General features: G+C 43.1%; 1 non-coding gene across 1 annotated transcript; it reads right to left on the reverse strand.

The window, feature by feature from the left end:
* Positions 1-12,900: 12,900 nt before the first annotated feature.
* Positions 12,901-12,985, reverse strand: TRNAR-UCU (transfer RNA arginine (anticodon UCU)). The gene is given in 2 exon segments: positions 12,901-12,936; positions 12,949-12,985. It is a non-coding gene; the product is annotated as a tRNA-Arg (tRNA).
* Between the last annotated feature and the right edge of the window lie 5,136 nt (positions 12,986-18,121).

Here is an 18,121-nt window from a genome sequence, read left to right on the forward strand (position 1 = left end):
TACAAAAATACGTATTTGAATAATGTATGTATTTGTCTTGTTTTTTTTAAGCAAAGCAACTGTTGAGAAAAAGCTTAAGTGACTTTGGCTTCTGTCACTAAACTCAGTTCACTTACAGGAACTATTTTAAGGCTTAATGACTATCAGAAGTACCTTGACTTCTCAACTGAAAAGCATTATAAAGCGTACAAAGTGCTGATGTAGTGTGCTAATGAAAGGAGGGCCTTCAGAATACCTTAAGATCTTGAAAGATTTCTGAAATGCTTTCAACACAGCTTATTAAAAAAAAAAAAAAAGCCTACAAAGCTAGTTTTTTTAATTTGTTTTCTAAAGTGAGGAAATTAGGGAAAGGAAAATGAAGATGGAAGAAGTTAGAAAACTAACAGTTGATGAAGGCAGGCTCTGAGCTTCCTGGCATCTAACACAAAAATCAGCTCTGTGTTCAGTGTTCTGCCATAATATAAAAACAAAACAGCTGCTTTAGAGAAACACCATTATACCTATTTTTAAGACCTGAAGAAATGTCGCATGGGCCTCATAACAAGGATGTCAGACTACAGGCCATGCTTGGCTGTCCAGAGGATAAATGGCAGGGTTTTAAAAGGAAGAAAGGCTGTATAGAAACATTTAATGAAACTTTGAGCAACTGGGATAAATTCAAGGGGTCCCACTCTTAGAAATAGCAAATTATAAGAAAACATCACATGAAAAAAATTTTCAGTACCACTTCTGGAATATGTGCAGATGCTCATTCAGTTCAATCCCTCAAGCAATGACAACTACTGCTCAGAATAACTACCTACAACATCTTACTGAAAGCGTTCAGTTAGGATTGAAACAAAATGATTTACGAACTCCCCAAGCATCTGACTAGAATGTAAAATTCAGGTCTCACTGTTACACAACTTAAGTGAAGAATGAATGCTTTCAATTTCTAATAGCTTCCCAGAAGCAGGGTCAGTAGCATGACCTGCAATTAAATGTCTTAAGCAGATCAGTGTTTTATCAAAGAACTGGAATGTCTCAAACTATGAAATGTGAATTTAGATAACAGTGGAGGAGGTTCTGAAAGGGAAATGGTTATGAATAAATACTGAACACCAACTGTGAAAAAGGCAAAACTATTTTAGGTTCAGGTGATGGGTGGTGGATAATGTATGTTCATTCCAATTATCACTGCATAGAATTGCCCCAAGACTCAGTGATTCAGAACAACCACTGTTTTATTGTATCTCATGACTCAGTGGGTCAGGGCTTGGCTAGGTGATTTTTGCTCTACATGGTATCGAATGAGGTCGCTCAGTGGTATTCAGCAGGCTGCTGAGCAGATCTGGAAGGCCTAAGACATTCCCTGACATGCCTGACACCTTGTAATATTTTCTTTTAAAAGCATGATGGCAATTGAAATTTATCTTCAGTTTAATGGTAGTATAGCATAGAAATTGCTATAAAGCCAAAACATGACCCACACACTTTGGCACTGCATAGTGTTTAGGAAGTCCTGCTCTTCCCCACCTGCCTGCTTCCTAGTCGCCCCTCCTGAGGGAAGAGGAGTTGCTAACCAGATTGAAGTGAGCCCAAGATACTCACTGGGCTGTAGTTTTACAAATGAACAAAGTTGCTGTATTAACAGGTCAGAAACGATCTGCAGTCAGTCACTTTTGCCCTATTAGGGGGCAGGCCTCTCATCCTCTCTTCCAAACGAGGTGGGAAATTAGACTTGGGGCCTTCTTGAGCCAGGCTTTCTCTGTGAATGGTAGGGTATGATAGGAACACATCATTCAATCTCGGCTTACCTGAGAAACCCTGCAGTCAGGGTTGCTTCTCTAAAGCTATTACATGAGTGGTATACTTTCTTTTCCATTGGCTCATCTTCCTTATGGTTACAACCTCCTTGGCAGAATTGCAAAGCAGGAACCGGTAGGTTTCAGGCACCAAAATCCTGACCTCAAACCCCATGCAATGTACTGAAGTTCTGAGGTTTTGTTCATTAAGGGAAGAAAAATGAAATATGGATATGAAAACTGTGGTTAGATTTAGTCCAATTACCATATGAATTTTAGCTCTCATATGCAGTGAGGAATACTATAAATGACTTTGAGAGGTGTTCCTCAACCTTTTTAAATGGTAGGAAAGAAATATGTGCACGCAGTCATCTATATGAAAAAAAATTTATGTGAAGTTTTGTTCAGCCCCTCCCTCCTACATCTACTCCTCCACCCCCATAACCCAGGGAAGTTCACAGGAGTAGTGTACTAAAGAGAACAAAAACAAGGTACACATTGTAGTTAATAAAATTTTTCTATATCTTGGTATTATCAGGAAGACCTATTTTTTCCCATTTTTATATATGTGTACGCACACACACACCAAAATGGCTGGCTATGAGACAATGATAACAGGTCACGGCTTAATTCTGTAATGTGAAGCTCATCAAAACCTTGGCCGATTTATCTGTAACATCTGCCCTTCTAGACAAATCTGCCACTTTACCCACCTTCAACTGTCAGCTGCCCTCACCTGCCAGGAGGGGAGTGGATGTCAAATAAAGTGAGATGAAAAGATACAAAACAACTGGCTCAGTGCCTCTACCTGTGCTTTGGTGACTGCTGGATGAATCACAACTTAAACGCTTTTCACATATTCTACCTGACTGTAGTCCTTTAGGGTTGACTCTTGGTTTTTCCTTTAGTGAAAATCATTATCCTGATTTAGCCAAAGGCATTTGAATCAAGATGAGCCTGCATTTCCTTCAAGCTCAATCTCATCAATTCCAGTTACCTTCAATTCCACTCCACCTCAGTCAGTCACCATCATGGACTTACTTGAAACTGGTCAAGATACTGAATTCTGACTACCCCAATCTGTTATCCTGTTAGCCTTCCCTCCAGTTCCCTCTATCCCAACCTTGAATGCACTTTGGAATTATTCGAGGTGGCTCCAAAAGTACTGATGCCTGGGCCCCACCTCCAAAGACTGTAAACTCATGATCTCAAGTATTTCAGCCCCTCTCATTCTCCCAATCCTCCACCCCCATTAGGATACATTTTCCTCCCTAATCAGTCTGGATCCGTTGGTCAGACATTTCTTTGTATGTGCCACTAGTCTTGTTCTTTCTTTTTTCTTTTTCTGATACTCTCACCTGCCACTCCCAGCCAAGGAAATGCCCACTTTTCCTTCTGTGATCTCACCTGTCTAGAGAAACGATCCTCCATGCATCCAGCTGCTATATTCAATAGCTGTTCCCTCTGTCTTCATCTCTTCTGGCCAGGAAATGTTATTTGACACTCCTGACCTTTCCTTCTTGAAGCTCCAGCTTCCCTTGGCTCCTGCGGGAAGATGAACTTTCTGCTTCTCCTATCCCTCTATTCTTTTTCCCTTCACTGGTTTTCTTACTCTGCCCACTGCTCGTTGGTCCCCCGTAATGCCTACCCTCTTATCTTCTTCCTCTATACTGTCTAACTTGAATGTCTTGTCCTCCCTCTCCTTCCGCATTGCTCTCACCTCTCCGCGGAAGACTCCAAAGTCTCCATCCTTACACTTCTACACCCCTGCTCCAGATGCACAGTTCCTGTTATACGTGATACGCCCATCCATGTATCATGAAGTCATCTCAAACTCAACATATCCAGAACCAGATACATCATCTTTCTGAGATGAATAAGTGCTTAGCACCGTGCCTGGCACATGACAGGTACTCAAAGGGAAGCTACTATTCCCTGTTCTCCATCTTCCCCATTGGGGAAGCCTTCCTAAAACAGTTTTAATGATGCCTTTCTGCTTTTTTACTTTCTATGGCCTACCTCTGCCTAACAAAACATGAGGAAACCCCTACATTCAAGATCTGACATTCAAGACTATAAAATGACACCACCAGGGGTTTATATTCATCACCCCCCCGCTCATGCTCCAAACGTCATTTGTGCTGGTCATCTGCCTATTTCTCTCACTGCTCTGCTCTGGACTACAGGAAATGACATTTCCCAGATGCCAAATGACTTTGCAGTGAGACACTGACCTAAGACAAGGGCAGGAGAAGCAAGAAGTCAGGGTATTTCTCTCCCTCTCTGCCTTGGGTTGGGTTGCAGCTCTGCCATTTCCCACCTCCCACCAGGCAACCTCCCACCATCGGATACCCCAGGATTCTGGGTTCTGGGAACACCATCTCCTCCCATTGTCCCCCTGGCACTAGGGGTGATAGAGGTTTCCTATTATTGCAATATCTGGGTTGCCTACACTTTCATCACCTGTGTGACAATTCCCCATATTAAATTCTCTAAAGTGATGTGTCTTTCTGCCTAGACCCGACAAATAGATTTCAGCCAAACCAAACTAGTTGATATTGAGTGGTCAGTCAACATATACCAAGTGCTGTGCATGCCAGCTACTGTGCTGGATACAGTGAGTTTTCTCACCTTTTATCTTTGTTCATATGGCTAACTCCACCTAAAATATTTTCCTTGCCTCCAACTCACCTAACAAAATACTACTGACCTTTCAAGCCCATTCAGAAGCCAGTAGTTTGAGCATCTACTCTGTGCAAGGCAATGTGCCAGGTGCTGGCAGTGCCCAGGGAAGGAATGAGACCATCCCAGGCATCACTGAGCTGACACTCTACATTTCCTCATAAAATATTTTTTCAGATTTTTCCCCACTGATATGTACATTCTTGAAATTGCCATTTGACTGTGCTTATTTTTACTTTGTTTTTAATAAACCCTATATAGCACTTACTTAAGTGCCAGGCACTGTTCTAAGGACTTACAAATACAACTTACTTTATGTAACCATTATATATGTATGTACATATGAAACATATTATATACATATGTAACAATTTAGGTAACCTTTAGGTAAACCTAGGAGGTAGGTGCTACTATTAACCTCATCATTTTATGAATGAAGAAACCGAGGCACAGAAAGGTTAAGTAACCTGCCTCATGTCACAGAGCTAGTACGTATAACTCTGTCACACTTTCATTTTAGCCTTGCACTATAGCTATCTGCATACCTATTTCAGCATCAACAGCAGAAACTGCTGGATTTTTCCCCCTTTCTTTTACAGTTACAGAACACATGGTTTTTAGCTGGGACTGTGTCCACCTTGGGGGAAAAAAAAAAGCTAAGATTCCCACCTTTCCATGGGATGTGAGTGAATGTGGTATGTGCAACTTCTGGGAGGTGTCCTTCAAAGAAGGATGAGCTTGGAATGGGGCTCTGTCCCTTTATCTTCTCCCCACTAACTAGTATGCTGACCTGATGGCAGTGGCAGGAGCAATCATCTTGGACATGAGGTGGAACCTGCATTTTGAAGATAGAAGAATAAGGAGCCTGGGTCTCATGATCAAGCAGCTGCCATTCCCTGGACTTTCACATGAGAAAGAAACCTCTATCTTGGACTTCCCTGGTGGCGCAGTGGTTAGGAATCCGCCTGCCAGTGCAGGGTACACGGATTCGAGCCCTGGTCCAGGAAGATCCCACATGCCGCAGAGCAACTAAGCCCATGTGCCACAACTACTGAAGCCCGCGCACCTAGAGCCTGTGCTCTGCAATGAGAAGCCACCGCAATGAGAAGCCCGCGCACCGCAACGAAGAGTAGCCCCCACTCGCTGCAACTAGAGAAAGCCTGCACACAGCAACAAAGAACCAATGCAGCCGAAAATAAATAAATTTATTAAAAAAAAAAAAAAAAGAAGCCTCTATCTTGCCAAATCCACTGTTATTTTGAGTTTCCTGTCACTCGTTGCAAAACCAACCCTAATTAATGGAATCACCAATCCATGGCCCCCTGTCCCTCACTAGGACGAACGCTGTAAGAAAATGCACTCTTACTCAGTTTTGTATTTCTTTCCAATATGGTTCCTTGAACAAAGCCAGGACTCAAAAAAAAAAAAATATATATATATATATATATAGAATAGAATAGAAGGTGGATGAAGTTGTAAAATATTTTTAAAATGCTGATGGATGTACAAAGCCCAAGAGGAAGCTGGAATGAAACCACCCCTAGCCACTAGTCTTTAGAGTCTGTACTGGGTACAGGTGGCACAAGATGGGAATGTCTCCACCTTTGGGGCAGCTCCCACTTTGTGACTACCTTCCTGGAATCCTGGGTGTGTGAGGTAGAGCAGTGAAAGAGGGCACAAAGGAAATAGGTCCTCAAACATGAACACCTATGATTTTCCCTTCTCCACCTTCATGCTTTTTCCTCTGCCCTCTTCCTACTTGCCTCAGAAGAGCAGGCACTTTTCCATCATGACGAGGCTAATCCTTTCACCTTACCCCCATAACATCTTCGCACTCTAACTTTCTCATCCATAAAATAGGGATAATTCATACTTCTTAGGACTGGACAGATAATTAAATGGCAAGGGTTAAATAAAGTTGCTGGCATAAAGCAGGTGTTCAGAAAAATGTGAGATGTCTTCCTTTTCCTCTTGACTCCGTTCTCCTCAAGAGGAAACTTGCTCCATCAGTTCTTGGAGATAATGCTTTCTTCTCCTGGTTTTCTTCCTACCTCTCTGGCTACCCTTTTTGTTCTCTTTGAAGAACTCATTCTTTGCCTATCCTTCAACTGTCTGTGCTCTGGGTTTCTGTCTTCAACCTTCATCTCTCCTTACTCAATCTATACTCTCCTTGCACGATCTCACCTGTGTCCAGAGCTTTAAGTGCCATCTGTAGGTGAATAAATTTTAAATCTCAAGCCTAGATCAGTCTCCTCAGCTGCAGACCTTCTCTTCTTTTCCTTCCCTCTCTCCCTACATACTTACTTTCCTTTAGTTCTTTCATTCAATAAATATTTATTAAGAGCTTGCCATGTCCTTGGCATTGAATATCAACCGCCAACTGTACCTCTTCTCCAGGATGTTCCACAGAGACCTCAGGCTCAACACATAGAAATACGAACTTAGTTTTCCCCCAAACCCACTTCTCTCTCCTTCTGTCTCCTTTGTGACTGTTTCAGCATCCACTCATCTGCCCTAATTAGAAATGGGAGACTTTTCTGACTGTTCCCTTTCTCTCCTCTTTATATCCCTTAATTCATCAAGTCCCATCAATTTGGCCTCCTTTAATCTCTCTCCAATTTGTATACTTATCCCACTCCCCAACCACCTCCCTAGTTCCAGCCCTCATAATTTCCTTACCTAGATGACCTTAACTGCCCTGAACTGGTTGTAGAGCTTCCCGTCTTGTGCTATTCCAGCCTGGAATCCACAATGTGGACAGAGGGCTGATACAGAACACACATCCAAACCCACAGCTAACATCATACTCAACGATAAAAAGCTGAAAGCATTCCCTCTAAGATCAGTAACAAGACAAGGATGCCCACTCTCGCCACTTTTATTCAACATAGTTTTGGAAGTCCTAGACAAGCAATCAGAGAAAAAAAGGAAATAAAAGGAATCCAAATTGGAAAGGAAGAAGTAAAATTGTCACTGTTTGCAGATGACATGATACTATACATAGAAAATCCTAAAGGTGCCACCAGAAAATGACTAGAGCTCATCAATGAATTCAGTAAAGTTGCAGGATACACAATTAATATACAGAAACCGGCTGCATTTCTATACACTAACAATGAAGTATCAGAATGAGAAATTAAGGAAACAATCCCATTTACCATCACATCAAAAAGAATAAGAGGGACTTCCCTAGTGGTCCAGTGGTAAAGAATCTGCTTTCCAATGCAGGGGATGCGGGTTCAATCCGTGGTCGGGGAACTAAGATCCCACATGCTGTGGGGCAACTATGCCCACGTGCCACAACTACTGAGCTCGTGTGCCTCAAGTAGAGAGCCCGTGTACCACAAACTACAGAGCCCATGCACTCTGGAGCCCACGTGCCACAACTAGAGAAGAGAAAACCCGCACACCACAACTAGAGAGAAGTCCATGCACTGCAATGAAGAGCCCGCATGCTGCAACAAAAGATCCCGCGTGCCTCGACAAAGATCCTGCGTGCCGCAACTAAGACCCGACACAGCCATAAAAATAAATTAAAAAAAAAAAGAATAAGATACCTAGGAATAAACCTATATAAGGAGTCAAAAGACCTGTACTCTGAAAACTATAAGACACTGATGAAAGAAATTGAAGACCACACAAACAGCTGGAAAGATATACCATGTTCTTGGATTGGAAGAATCAATACTGTTAAAATGACCATACTACCCAAGGCAATCTACAGACTCAACACAATCCCAAACTACCAATGGTATTTTTCACAGATCTGGAAAACAAAACTTTTTAATTTGTAGGAAACACAAAAGACCCCGAAAATAATAATAGCCAAAATAATCCCAAGAAAGAACAGAGCTGGAGGAATCATGCTCCCTGACTTCAGACTATACTACAAAGCTACAGTCATCAAAACAGTATGATACTGGCACAGAAACAGACACCTAGATCAACAGAACAGGATAGAAAGCCCAGAAATAAACCCACACACTTATGGTCAAAATTAATCTATGACAAAGCAGTCAAGAATAATCAATGAAGAAAAGACAGTCTCTTCAATAAATGGTGCTGGGAAAAGGGGACAGCTACATGTATAAGAATGAAATTAGAGCATTCTTTAACACCATATAAAAAATAAACTCAAAATGGATTAAAGACCTAAATGTAAGACTGGATACTATAAAACTCCTAGAGGAAAACATAGGCAGGACACTCTTTGACATAAATCGCACCAATATTTTTTTGGACCTGTTTCCTAGAGTAATGGAAATAAAAACAAAAATAAACAAATGAGGCAAAATTAAACTTAAAAGCTTTTGCACAGCAAAGGAAACCATACAACAAAAAGACAACTTATGGACTGGGAGAAAATATTTGCAAACGATGCTACCAACAAGGGATTAATTTCCAGAATATACAAACAGCTCCTACAGCTTAATATCTAAAAAACAACCAATCAAAAAATGGGCAGAAGACCTAAACAGACATTTCTCCAAAGAGGACACACAGAGGGCCAACAGTCACATGCAAAGATGCTCAACATCACTAATTATTAGTGAAATGCATATCAAAACTACAATGAGGTATCACCTCACACCAGTCATTATGGCCATCATTAAAAAGTCTACAAATAATAAATGCTGGAGAGGGTGTGGAGAAAAAGGAACCCTCCTACACTGTTAGCGGGAATGTAAATTGGTGCAGCCACTATGGAGAACAGTATGGAGGTTCTTTAAAAAACTAAAAATAGAGTTACCATATGATCCAGCAATCCCATTCCTGGGCATATATTTGGAGAAAACTCTAACTCAAAAAGATACATGCACCCCAATGTTCATAGCAGCATTCTTTACAATAGCCAAGACATGGACACAATCTAAATGTCCACCAACAGAAGAATGGGTAAAGAAGATGTGGGGGGTGTGTGTGTGTGTATGTATAGAATTTTTAAAAAATATTTATTTTTTAATTTATTTTGGCTGCACCAGGTCTTAGCTGTGGCACGTGCGATCTTCATTGTGGCATGCGGGATCTTTTAGTTGTGGCATGCGGACTTCTTAGTTGCAGCATGCATGCAGGATCTAGTTACCTGACCAGGGATTGAACCCAGGCCCCCTGCATTGGGAGCGTGGAGCCTTATCCACTGGACCACCAGGGAATATTATATACTATATTAATATTATATATTCCATATATATGTAATGGAATATTACTCAGCCATAAAAAAAAATGCCATTTGCAGCAATATGGATGGACCTAGAGATTATCATAGTAAGTGAAGTAAGTCAGAGAAAGACAAACATCATATGATATCACTTATATGTGGAATCTTAAAAAATGATACAAATGAACTTATTTACAAAACAGAAATAGACTCACAACTAAAGAAAACAAACATATGGTTACCAAAGGGGGAAGGGGGGGAGGGAAATTTGGGATTAATCGACAGAGACTACTGAAATAGATAAACAACAAGGACCTGCTGTATAGCACAGGGAACTATACTCAGTATCTTGTAATAACCTATATTGGAAAAGAATCTGAAAAAGAATGTACATGTATACGTATATGTATAACTGAATCACTTTGCCGGACATCTGAAACATGGTAACTCAACTATACTTCAATAAGAAAAATTAAAAATTAAAAAGAAAAAAGCTAGGCTATGGTTTCCTATTGCCTTTAGGGCAAAGTCCACACTCCTTAACATGGTGTACAAGACCTTCAGGACATGGTCCCTGCTGGAATCGCCTTGTAAAGAGATATCTTGTTTACATACTTCTCTATGCTTAGTAGGAGGAGCTCCTAAAGGGTGCATTTATGGCCGAGATCCAGCATGGAGCAGAACATAAGGAGATAATGTTTGTTAAATCAAATTCAGAAAATCTTTAATGGATAAGCAGTATCAGGGCTGACTACTGGAAAGTGAACTTAAGAACAGGCACCAAATGCTTTTTGTTCCTTCCTCATTAGCTTAGGAATTATTTTTGCTCTATCTTTTTAAAATTAACTTATTACAAGGATAAGATAGGCTTATTATAAAAAAGACTCAAACATTACAAACAGGCAATCAGTAAAAAGATCCCCACCCTTCATACCACTGTCCCTCCTGCCCCAGCACTGTTAACCATTCATATATCCTTCCAGAAATTTTCTCTGCACACACAGTCATGCTAATGTACATTATTACTACTATTATTATTAGCATTACTTAACACAAAAAGAATAATATTAAGTATACTCATTTACGCATCAATTTTTTTCATATAATCTTGGTTATTTTTCCATAGCAGTATATATGGATCTTCCTCATTTTTTAAAGGTCTGCATTGTATTCAATTCAATTACAAGGCTCTACCATACTTTCTTCAAACAGTTCATTATTGATGGACGTGTAGGTTATTTCCAGCTTGAGGCCATTCTATTAAAAAAATTTTTTTTTTTTGCCCCACCGTGCAGGGATCTTGTGGGATCTTAGTTCCCTGACCAGGGATCAAATCCAGGCCCTAGGCATGGAGTCCCAACCACTGGATTGCCAGGGAATTCCGGAGGCCATTTTAAACAATGCTGCATTTACAGCAGAAAATTAAATGTCAGTCTTACCAACAACATACCCTACATGTTATGAAACAGCTGAAAGATGGTTTCTAGTTGTAGTTTCAATCCATGTCTTGTTATGAGTGAAGGTGAGCATCTTTTTATACACAGAATAATTTGTATTTCTTTTTTGTATTTTATCTGTTCTTGAGTTTGGTCATTTTTCTATTGCATCGTTGGTCGTTTTCTTATTGGTTTGTAGGAGTTCTTTACATTTTAAGGAAACCAGCCCTTTTTTTGTGATATGTATTGTAATTATTCTTTCCCAGTTTGTCTTTTGATTTTGTTTATGGTATCTTATTTTTTGTCTTAGAGAAATTCATATATTTGTATTTATCAATGTTTTAAATTCTTCTAGGTTTGGGGTTACATTGCACTCAGATTATTAAATAACTTCATCATGTTTTATTTTAGTGCTTTTCCTGGTTTTATTCTTATACCTGTATTTTCTTCATCCGGAATATACTTTTGTAAAAGGAGTGAAGTGGGAATTTTGTCCCAGAACCACTGATAATGAACATTCTTCCTCTTCTACATTAATTTGAAATGCCACTTTTATCATTGTTAGTGAGAGTAAAATGGATACAATCTCTATGAGAGCAATTTGGCAGTATCTATCAAAGAATGCACAAATAAACCTTTGACACAGCAATTCAACTTCCTGGAAATCTATCCTACAGATACCTTTGCACTTGTGTACAATAATGTAAGAATAAGGATGTTCACTGAAACATTGTTTGTAACAGGAAAATACTGGGCACTTAAATGACCAACTATTGGGGACTATTAAATCATTATGATACTTACGTGCAATGGAACAAGGCAGCTCTATTGTATTAATAAGTGAACTAGCAAGCATAATATACTACCAGTCGTAATGCTATATCACCTATATCAGTAACATCAACAAACATAAAGAGAATAGATATAGAAATGCTGACATGTGCATAAAATAAATCTGAAAATACTTCCAAGAAACCATTTTCACTGATGGCTTATAGAGAGAATTGAAAGGCTGGGATATAGGAAGAACAAGGATGTTTACTTTTCCCTGTACCTTTTTTGACAATTTTGGATTTTGTATTTTTTGCATGAATTGTTTGTTACAATGAGTTTTTAAAATTTCATTCATTCATTCGCCTTTAGCGAGGTGGAACCCTAATCTCGTGTAAAGCTATGAACTGTCAGGAGAAGTAGTACAAGATAGTCATCCCTGCCTAGAGCAGCTGACAAGCAGAGTGGACCTCGGGTCTCTTTGCACCGGAATCGTGGAGGAGAGGAGAGGGCGTTCTTATTCGAAGGTCAGATTCCTGGGCCCCACCTTGATCGACTGAATGAGAGTGACGCCCAGAAATCTGCATTTCTGACAGGATCCCACTGGGGATTCAAGTACATGACAATTCGGAAGCCTTGTGGGCTGGAGGGGCAGCTCACTGTGTGGGCGCGTTTCCTCGTCCTTTGCTCACCCCTCCCTGGCACCCAAGCTCGCGCTCCTGGCGAGGGGGCGTACCCCCGGGGCCTGGGGGCAGGTCTCCCGGAACACCCTAGACCCGGGCCTCCCCCGCGCTCTGCTCAGGCCGAAACCGCGAGGCTTAGCTTCGCCGCCGCCCAGGCCGCTCTTCCCAGTTCCCGGATCCGGCTCCGGAGTCGGCAGGGCCCAGGCCCAGAGCCACTGAGACAAGGAAGCAGGGGGAAGGAGAGACTAGAGGTGCGAGCGGCTAGAGGTGAAAGAGCTGCAGAAGCCGAAGGCAGTGGGCAGAGGATGCGAGGCCAGTTCAACCCTTTAGGAAAATGAAAGAAATGACAGGTGTAGAAAATAAATTATGTACTGGGGGAAAAACTGCGACTCCGCCGGGACTCGAACCCGGAACCTTTGAATGCCTTCAGCCTCTAGAAGTCCAATGCGCTATCCATTGCGCCACGGAGCCACCTGTTGGACTTTCTGCGCATCTGCTCTGTTAAGCCAGAGGCGATGGCCCCGCGCCCTTCCCACCACCCCCTTAGCCTTCGGTCTGTGTCGCAGAGGCCAGGGCACTGACAGACACCGGCCGCAAGAGCCCGTCCTCACCCGGAGACCGCCTCTTAACGAAACCGGCGAGTCTTGCAAGCAATGGGCGGGCGCGAGTCCGCCGGGTGCCGGCTGGTGCGTCTGAGGACAGCCGCAGCCCGGTCTCCGGCCCGCCCTGGGCACCGCCGTACCTGGCCGCGCAGGACAAATCACGCCCGCGCTCTTCTTCCCCAGCTCCCTTCCTGCCCGATCGCCCCCGCCTACCCGCTCTCCCGCGGCCGGTTCCGCCCGCCCTGGCCCCGCCCCGGCGACGGAGGCCCCAGGCTCGCCGTTGCGCCGTTAAGCCGGGCCGGTAACGCCGGGCACTTACGTCGCACCTTTTAGCGGCCGATCCCGAGCAGCGACCCCTCGGACTTTGAGGCGTGGGCAGCGGCCCCTCCCGGGTCCCGGGCTCTTTCCTGGCCGCCCGCGGCGGGGATCCGCTGCGGCAAGCGCGGGTCGCGGCGACGTCTGTGTGAGTGCTTGTGCGTGTTTATTTGCGCGGGGTTCGGTAAAACGGTGTTTGGGTTGCATTTCGCTCCCCACAGACCCAGAGCCGAATTTCTGAGGTATCCGGGCTCTGGTGGACTGAGGGGGGCGACGCGCCCCGCGCTGCGGCATCCTCCGAGAGCTCATCCCAGCGCCGGCAACTGCCTCCGCGGGCGCCGCGCAGCACCGGAGCCCGTGCGCCGGGAGCACGAGGCTGCGTGGGCGGTGCCGGTGGAGGGCCTGCGCGCGTGGGAGCGCCGGGAGCATGCGTGAGCGGGCGCGTGCGGTGGGGGGGCGCGCGCCCGAGCGTGGCCGCGTGGTTTTCCGGAGGCAGCCGGCAGCCGAAGGAGGCGGCGCAGCCGGAGTCCCGACGCGCTCCCCGCCGCTCGAAAGGGCGCGGTCGCCACGAATCAGAGGGTCAGTCTGAGGGGGGATTTTTCAGTGCCCCTGTAATTCGCATCAGTAAGACCCCGAAGCCACTTGAAAGAGACGATCTAAGTAAAAATCGCGTGGCTGCCTTGCAAATGCCTCTGCATACAAAACCGTTGGTCACCGCTCCAATCGGCTTGCGGTTTTCTGAGCCCCGCCTACGTAGAAATTGCGGAGCTGCTGCTGTGCCCTGTGGTCCACTCCATTCCACGCTGCCCAGCTACATCAGGCATCAAAGCAAAGCAGTCTCTGTCCGTGTTCTAAAGAGGGAAGGGAGCTCCCAGGAAGGGTCTAGTGGAGTCGGGATCTGTACATTCTTATTTAACTTCACCCCACAACAATGCTATGAGCCAGATACTATCGTCCTCTTTATAAGGAAAGGAAACTGCAGCTAAAAGAGGTTGAATAACTTGTGTAGGGACACCTCCCTGGTGTGTGTCAAGAACTTTGAGGAATCTGCTATTTTACCCTACTTGCAGGCTAACGTGTCAGCTGGTCACAGTTTCATGGATGTTGACAGAACACACAAGACTCCTGGGTCAGAGATGAAAGACTATCACAGCAAAAGCATTAGCCAGAGTGTCAACATGATCGTGTCGGTTCTCTGAACCCGAGTTCTCACAGGAACGAAGCAGGTGGGCCCAGATGGATGCTTGCACACAAAATGGGTGGCATTATAGAAGAGGAATGCTGAGCTTGGGGGACCTACCAGTTTATAGCAAGCAGTAAGCAAGCCTGCTCTTTGTCCCACAGAGGGACATTCCCTCATCCCTCAAGGTTGCTCACTGCAAACACAACCCTGAAGAATGGCCCAAATGAGCAGGATCTTACATTCTTAGCACACTCAGCAAGAATGTGCAAGGATGCTAAGGGCCCACGTTCGTTGCCTCTCCAAACAGTTAGTGGCAGAGCCCTGACTGATGCCAGGCATGTCTCTTTCATTCTACCATAATACATAAAGTTCCTTGACAGTAAGCATTTTATGTAAAACATTGTTATGCCCCCTTTAAGATTAATGAAATAGAACAAATATCCTCACATGCAGGAAGGAGGAATTCTGACATATACAAAATTAACCCTTAAAATAGAAAATGACTTCAAATTGTATTTGTTTAAACAAATCTTTTTTGAACTCTGAAATGTGCCAGGCACTAGTGGCATCTTAGAGTCTTCACTGGTCCTTGGAATTGCACATGGCTGAACAGGGGACGAGTGATGCTTAATGCTTCTTTGGAATACCATACAAAGGAATTCTCCTGAGGGCATTGGAGCCAAATCTCAAATGATGAGTCATTGATATGATTAAGTAACAATTCAGACTCATATATAAAAGTTCTGGGAAGGGGGAATTGAGAAAGAAATCACATGCTAAGGAAAGATGCGTGTGTCCTTAATTCCACTTAATAAATCAAACAAAGAATTTTTAGATATTTGATTCCTTTCACTAGTTGAGATCAAAACGCCTTGTCTATGTCATGGAAAACATTACCAAGATATGGGGTTAGCAGACAGTGTGGGAAAACCAGGCTTGTGTGACCAACTCCGTGAGCAATCAAGGTGTACTTTTTACACCTTACAATTAGAAGCCTGGGAAAGCCATGGCAGAACAAACGCTGTGTGTGTTCTCTGACAATTAATAAGTGGTTTGTAACGAGTCTGGCTTTAGAGGCAGCAGTGGTAGTATGTAAAAGGAATAAAAGTATGTATTTAGTTTCCGTCTAAGGAGAAAGATCCAGTAGGTTTTCTCTTCCCGTTTCCTAAATCTAAGAGCTGAATTTTCTCAGGCAGTGCATGCCGTGAACAGCAGCCATCACACAACCTGAACCAAGAATTCCTGCAGGAAAAAAAAAACAAAAACAAAACCTCTTCCTTTCTACCGACAGAGGGAACCAAAGCATGGACTATAATCACCTGTGAGTGGGCTGATCGCTGCAGTTTGCAATTTGAGTTCCCTAAATTAAGCGCTACTTCATCTTGCTGTTTTAAAGTTCAAATCCATTATACACCTCTGGGAGTCTGCAATAACATTTTTCATGTTTGTACAGAAGGATTATTTTTAAGTTCCTGTGTTCTATTTGCAGAGCTTGGAAGCAGCTTCAGCCTTCCCCAGAAGCTCTAGAAATCTACTGTATTTCTATATATTTTTTATTTCTATATATTTCTACAATATTTTTACTTGCTTTGCTTTGCTTTGCTCCAGAGGGAGAAGGTCGCTGGAGTACCAGTTTAATTCAATTCAATGAGTATTTAGGGAGGATACATTTGGGCCTACTGTGGGAGATAAAGTGGAAGTTTAAGATACAATCCCTACCTTCAAGGATACTTCAGATTCCTTGGAAGGAATACCTGTGAATATGAAACAGTAAGCAAAATAATGCAAGATGACATATGAAAAAGTGGCAAAATGTGATTGGGTATCCCTACCAGTAAAACGTTTTTGAGTTTGCATTTCCAAGTAATAAGCATATACTAAATACTATACTAATTATCTTTTTAAAAAGAAATTTTTAAAGGATGAGTTTTTTTTTTAACATCTTTATTGGAGTATAATTGCTTTACAATGTTGTGTTAGTTTCTGCTGTACAACAAAGTGAATCAGCTATACGTATACATATATCCCCATATCCCTTCCCTCTTGCGTCTCCCTCCCACCCTCCCTATCCCACCCCTCTAGGTGGACACAAAGCACCGACCGGATCTCCCTGTGTGCTATGCGGCTGCTAAAGGATGAGATTTTTAAAAATCAGAGACTCTTGAGAGTAGAGGTTAGGAGCATAGGCTGTGGAGTCAGACTCCTGGTGTTGACATCTCGGTTCTGCCTCTAATTGTAAGGCATGATCTTTAACTTTTCTGAGCCTTCTTTTCCTCATCTGAAAAATCCTAAAGTTGTTATGATAGGAGTTAATCCTTGCAAGGGTTTCTCTCTGTTCTGGCACATGGTAAGTGTGTAGCAACTGTTTGTTGTTATTATTAGCAAGCAACTCTCAATAAAGAAATCTCACATCCTCCAGGAACAAACCAAAGTTCAGATATAGCATCAGTTAAATTTGTTGCAACCCAAGAAACATTCTCCACCTCCTTACCCAACTCCTACTAAGCTATAGACATCATATCTACGTGATGTACCAAACAGACCGCTCGGCTTCTCAGACTGCAAACATCTACCTTCAGCTTCATGGTTCCCTCACGGTTCTCCCCCCAGAACTTTGGGTGGATTCTTATTTTCATGTGTCCAACCGCGTGGTTTCCCAAAACAAGGGGAAAACAACCTTTCCGTGAAAGACTTGTGAAGACTCTTCTCTTGCCAGACAAAATCTGCTCACAACATTTGAATGATGGCTTTTTTCATCCTAAAAATCTTAGCGCTGATTTCAGCCAGGCCAATAACTAAACTAGGTGGCAAGATGGGAATAGGAGAAGGGAAAAAGAAAAGTGCCAGGATGAAGAAATTTCGATATTAACACAGAAAAGAGGGACAAATGAGTCCTGAAGAAAGTACAGCTGGGGTGAGGGGTTGAAGTGTCAGGAGGTTGGGCAAGTCGGATTGAGGCCACATGTAGCAAAGGGGCTGGGGCAAGCTTGATTCAGGATGAGGCATGTGGATTTCATGCAATAGCCAATGGGGAGCTACAGTTTCTTTTGGCATGAGAATGGCTGTGTTTTAGAATGGTTCATGTAGGGGGGTGATATACAGGCTGAATGGAATGAGGCCCAAGGGTCGGGGAGACTATTACATCTCATTTGATTTGCGCTTGGTGTTGTCTTATGACTTCATCTCTTCAACAAGCAGTGATTGAGGGTCTAGTTGACATATCCATACAAAAGAAAAAGACATGTGCCTACTAGGCTTACTGCCTAGTAGAAATGATGACACAGGTACACAAACAACTGTGGTGCAAGGTAAAAAGGTGTCCAAGTGAGACAGGCACAGTGGTTTGGGACTTCAGGGAGAGAGACTGAGATTACATCCTGAGAGGGCAAAGCAGGGAGGAAGACTGCATTTGGAAAAAGCTACCTAACCTAGGGCCAACTTGCATGCAAGGAATTCCAGGTAAGGGTTAGCAAACAGACTGGAGGGATGGAGGAAGAAGATAGGACA

This window comes from Eubalaena glacialis, chromosome 3, assembly GCF_028564815.1.
Source record: "Eubalaena glacialis isolate mEubGla1 chromosome 3, mEubGla1.1.hap2.+ XY, whole genome shotgun sequence".
NCBI classification, from domain to species: domain Eukaryota; kingdom Metazoa; phylum Chordata; class Mammalia; order Artiodactyla; family Balaenidae; genus Eubalaena; species Eubalaena glacialis.